The sequence below is a fragment of the Frankliniella occidentalis genome, unplaced genomic scaffold (assembly GCF_000697945.3).
Source record: "Frankliniella occidentalis isolate FOCC.00 unplaced genomic scaffold, Focc_3.1 Scaffold80, whole genome shotgun sequence".
Lineage (NCBI taxonomy): Eukaryota > Metazoa > Arthropoda > Insecta > Thysanoptera > Thripidae > Frankliniella > Frankliniella occidentalis.
In genome coordinates, this window is record NW_026267210.1 from 895,412 (window position 1) to 901,044 (window position 5,633).

The window sequence follows — 5,633 nt, forward strand, 5'->3', positions numbered from 1 at the left end:
TACAGTCATTGTTCCTAAATTCGGACTTGCGCCCTAAATTCGGACATTGTGCCGTATTTCACTATTGTCGCCTCCAAATCCATAATGCGTCGACAAAATTTAGCTTCCATGGGTTTGATGGAAAGGTAAGACCACCAAGTTTCCATTTCTGCCAAAAAAATAAATGTGTGAGTGACATTGCTTCCTCCAGAAATTCCTGGAATTTGTATTTTTAGCCCCCCAAAACAGGAGTTTTTAAATGTGTCTTGTAAGAATTTGGGGCTCCGAACAGTGTAAGCCCGGGTTATTCTGACCACAACATATGTGAAACTTGGTACTTTTATCTTCAATATGACACCAAGTTTTTGATTTTTCGTCGCACGGTTTAGTATTGGGAAGCGTTTTTGCAATGCGCCCTAAATTCGGACATAGGCTTTTACATGCAAAAGTGACTACTGTCCGAATTTGGGGCACGTTAAAAGCGATCTTTCAGCAGTTCTGGCGACTAAACTATACCAGATAAGAAAATTTGGACGGTAGGGTAAGGTCAAATTTTTTCATGAAGTTTCTGTACCCCCCGAAAAATTTTCACTTTTCATAATTTTTCAAAGCTGTCCGAATTTAGGACGCATTGGTTCCTAAATACGGACACGATTCAAACAGCCCTCACCCCTATACCGTTCGCGCGAAAAAATGTTTTCGGTGAGTGGTAGGTGCGTCTCGACGTGAGGATTCTAGAATCCCCAGCGATTTTTCATAATTCAAAAATTCTAGATGTCACAGGCGTTTTTCCTCAAAAACCGTCCGAATTTAGGGACAATGACTGTACCAGTCCTGTTTTCTGCCGTGAGTCGCTCGTGCACAAAGTCGCGCGTCGTCGTGGTGGAGAAACGGGCCGCTGTTGCACGCCGCCGTCGCTGAGGTGGGGCGGGGTGAGTGGTGAGGCGAGCGTGACCGTATGGATCTCGTTTGATGGAATCTAAAAGGCGCCGGCCGGGCCGCCTGCAGCGCTGCTCAGCTAGACCGGACAGATTCCAGCGCTGGAGCCGGCGAGCCTCTCTGCTGGAGCAGGAGCGCCGCTGGAGCGGGCGGCGGCGGCGGCGGTGCCTTCAACGGCTCAATCTGACGATGAGGTGAAGCGACCACGCGGAAAACGACCAACCGCACTCCTTACCCCGTCCCTCCCCTCCCACCCCGCTCCTCATCTCTCTTCTCTCTGTCTTTCTTTCACCCCATTGCCCCCTGCTCCTTCCCTCTCCAGCCCCTTATTGCTACACCTTATGCCCCCCAACTCGGCCGCGTGCTTGCCGCCGGCATCGGATCGAACCGGTAGCACACCAGCGAGGTTTGGTTAGTTTGTCGAGCAACCCCTGCTTCTGGTGCAGACTCCCGCAGGACTGAATCTATACGGGAACTGCTGACTGCTGGGGAACCGCCACCGCAGTTTCTGTCCTGTCTACCTTGTCTAGGCTTCTACTTGTAAAATGCAGCACCATACTGCAGCAAGCAACAAAGTGCAGCAGCAGCAGCAAACTGCAGCAGTAGCAACCCGCGCAGCCGGTGCCGCGACCCGCCCTACTTGCGCCGGGCCTTTGTTGGAGATGCTGAGAGGAACACACGCGCGTTGCTGCGCAGCATCAGAAATGCGATCCCCTGTCTGCGTCTGCATGGCGGCTTAGAGCGGTGCGGCACAGTGCCCTTTACTGTGTAATTTGGACAGCATCATCATGTTGCCCTCCCCTTTCTCACGCCCCGACCCGCGGTTTTGGCTCTGGCTGGCATACAAGGGTTGCTCCTGTGCCTGCATGACCTTGCATTAAGTATGCGTGTGGGTGTGCCCGCGCTTCTTGCTCGACAAATAAAAAGAACGGCGTTTATGGTGAGCCGCCCCGAAAACCCCTGCTGAACGCCCCTCCCCATAGATGTTGTTGAAGAGACAAACATGCAATGACACCCAGAAATGACGCGCCTCTGTGTACGGCGCTTGTCATCTCATATCGGCGCCTTCGCGTTCTTAATCAACGTCGCTCACCGGACCAAATCCTGCCCCTCCCTCCCCCCCTCCCCTCTCCCTCGCGCTGAAGTCCTCCCCGGAGAGCCGCTCCAGTCCCCTCGGGGGGCCGCGGCGGCGTGGACGCGTAGCGACAGCGGGCGCCTGTCGAAGCGCCGCGCGACGCCGCAGCCATGTGCGGGGCATTTCCCTCCTCCCCATTCCCCCTCACCCTCCACCGCCACTACTGTGCGCCTCCACTCCGTCAGGTCCCAGCGGTAATCAAATTTGGATTTGGGATTAATCTGAAGTAGTGCTCGGCTCTGGGGCGCGCGAGAGGGAGTATATAAGGGGAGGGGGAGGGTGGGCAGCAGAGTGCGACGACGCGGGGCGCCGGGCGGCGGGGAGGGAGGGAGGGAGGGAGGGGACGGCTTGGCTGGTGTGCCACCGGCAAAGAGTTGTTCCTCACCCCGCACCCCGCCGGGTCAGCAGAGCAATCCCGACTAATCGGCAGAGGCTTTGTGACGCTGCAGGCGCCGCCGGGAGTCGTCCGTCCCGGCCGCCGCGATGGTCCCGACCCGCCGGCCGCTGGACGGCGCCCAGCTCCCGGGTGCCGCCACGCCATGCCACGACGCAGGGCCAGCGGGCTGGGCTTGCTGTCATCGGAGCTTAATTTATCCCCAAAAGGAAGACTTTGGAGCGGTATTTTGTATTTATTTTTATTTTATTCGACTATGTGCGCTCGCGTGCGCGGAGGCTGTTAGTGTGGCCGGCTGCGTCCGCGTCGACCCGCCCCCAACGGAGAGGCGCCTGGCGTTGCGGACGCCCTCCAGCGGCAGCAGCAGCCGCCGGACGGGCTCCAGTGGCACGGGGCCAAATGCCAATACCAAACGTTTTAACGGGAAAAATAAAGTCTGCAAAAATTTTACAGAGCACTAACTTTGTTACGATTCTTCTTTTATCTGGTGATAATAGGGTGCAGAAGCGTCACTATCGGTTCCGCGTACTATGATAATATAATTGAAAATAGAACGTCTTAGGCTTCCTATAATTTATTTATTTCAGTGTGAACGTTTCCTACCTTTCGGTGTCGACTTCTTCTGCTTCCTGCGACATCGCATCGCCTTGTTGTGTCTATTGATACATCAGCTTGTACAACAGCGGGTCGCACTTAGGGGCTCCACCACCCCTGCTCCTCCCCCTCCCCTCCGAGATATTGCCCTCCTGGGTCAGCTCGGCGCCACCAGGCCGCACCCCGGCCCATATGTGTCGCTTCCTACCGGAAGGACAAACGGTACTAAATGAAATGACGAAAGTGCCTCCGGGAAAAAAAATGGCTCATTTCCAAGCTTTACCCTTGTACCAAACCTGTACACTTTTAATGAGAGGGACAGCGTGCTTCGTGAACATCCAGCGACGAGTAATTTTACCAAATTGTACCACCTTTGGGAGGCACAAATTTGTCTCATCTATAGGATGTGCTCGAAAACGTTGCTATTGAATGGACGCGATATTGGTCCTCTCCATCTAACCAGAGTGTACCTGTGTACTGATTTTTTTTTCTTGAGCGATCCCCTGGTCTGCTCTGTTGCTCTGTTTATTGATTGTCTTCATTCTTGTAACGCAAGAGTCTCTTTATGTTGCCTGGAAAGTGCTTCCTCCCCTCCTACCTGGCCACTCAGCGAGCTGCGGCCGCCCCCGCCCCACCCGCGATCCCCATTCAAAAAGAGTGTTGCGATCAATTATGAATGTGATCCGGCCATTTGTTACCGGTGCGGGGCGGGGCGGGGCGGGATCTCACCCACACACTCCAGTCCGGATAAGGACCCCCACTTACCCCCACCCCACACCTACGGCCTCTCTCCCTCTCCCCATGTTCTCTCTCTATCGCCTTCACCAGCCGCATGATGTGCTGCTCTCCAACAGCTGTTTCTTCAATAAAAACCCCTCGCCCCCATCCCCATGTGGGTTCCCGCGAGTGGCCTGCGTGGGTTCTTTTCCCTTACAGGAATGTTACTTTGGTGCTGTCAAAACGCTATCAGTTCCTCAGTCCTCAATCCCCTTTCTCGTTCCCTAAAAGAACTGTCAAAAATAGGGGGTGGGGTAGTCGTAGTAGTAGTAGTAAAAACCAGGGGTAGTAGTCGACGACTCGGACATCATGGTTTGTGTTATTCCTAGCCGGCGTGGTCAGTAAAGCGTATTGTGGGTTCGTGTCTCGACGGCGCGGTGCTCCTTACCACCCATCCCCTTCCCTTCCCCCCGCCGCCTCCCCTTCACCCGACAGTAATCGCCATGGGGTTGTAATACGTTGTACGTTGTCGCGGGGCGCTTTATGGCTTCTCCTGGTGCCATCCACTTGGGCGTCAAAAAAAAAGGGAGATGCTTTTCCAACAGAGAAAAAGAGGGAGTGAAAAAAAAGTTCCTTGCGCGACACGGACACGAAAAAAAAATAAAAATAAAAGAAGGAAGCATTAGTTTTCATCTGAGGACGCCTCGCCACGGCGGCGACGACGTTATTGATGCTCCGCTTTACTCCTCTCTGATTGGATATCGATTTCACTTACGGACGGTGACGCGATCACACTCTGGCTGCGACTGCAAACTGTAGACTTCTACTACTGTGTATTTTAAAAAGCCGCGAGTTCACCGTCGCAATCACGAACATTGCGTCCGCCTTTCTGAATACTTATTTCTCTCTCTCTCTCCCGTCTCCAAATCGAGTGTGTATAATCATTCTCTTCATCGTTCTCACTCTGGCACGTTTACTGATCGCTTGCACACACACTCACACACACACACGAAACGACGTATGTATTAAATTACGAGCAGCTCGAGAGTTGGAAAACGTGCGTTAAGTGTTTGTTTTGTGGTTAATTAATTTCCCCCCGGCCGTTATGCATGTGGCGCTTTGGCCGGCTCCGGTCAGCGACGAATCATTTGTCTCTCTCTGGGCGCCGCCGTGTGGCCCCGGCGAGCCAATAAGGGCGGCCCCAGCAGAGCCGCGCGCCTGCTCACCTGCGCGCCTACCTACCTGTCGGGCGCGGGCGCGCTCAGCTGTGCTAGAGGCGGTGCGGCGGTGCGCCACGGCGATTAGCCGCTAAGTGACCCCCTTAGCGGGCCAGGGGCTCCACCTGCGCCCCTTAGGGCCTTAGGGCTGCACTGGAGGGAGGAGAGAGGGCGGCCCCGGCGGCGGCTCTTAGGCCGTTGTGTTGTGTTCGCAGGTTTGTCACTATAGTGGCGCCCTCGGGGGGGATAGCACGAGTGTCGGGCCGGGGCCGATCAGGGGGGAGGGAATGCTAACGACCTCCTCTGGCCGGGGCTTGGCCGGGCCTGCAGCGCGCTGCGTTTGTTTTAGCTTGAACGGTGCTGAAGGCACCTGCCAGCCCCGGGGGCCGGCGCGGTGGGGACGGGACGGAACGTACCCGGTGTGGCGTAGCGTGGCGTAGCGTGACGGCAAACTCGCACCGAGCCGAGCAATTAGGGGGCAGAATTGAAGGGTGGAGGACCGACACGTCCACGGTAAATAGGTCCACAGCAGTTTGGACGTAAATGAAGCGCTTTGAGGAAATACGTCCAATGATTTGGACGTAAATGGGCGTTTGCGATTATTACGTCCACAGTGTGGATGTACTTTCGGTCCGTGTGAGGCTGGTGAAAATACCTC

The 5,633-nt window shown here is 55.2% G+C and overlaps 1 protein-coding gene across 3 annotated transcripts in view; it reads left to right on the forward strand.

Moving 5' to 3' along the window:
* Window positions 1-5,633, forward strand: part of LOC113211084 (neurobeachin) — a 293,174-nt gene that overhangs the window by 247,971 nt on the left and 39,570 nt on the right. The window lies entirely within an intron of this gene.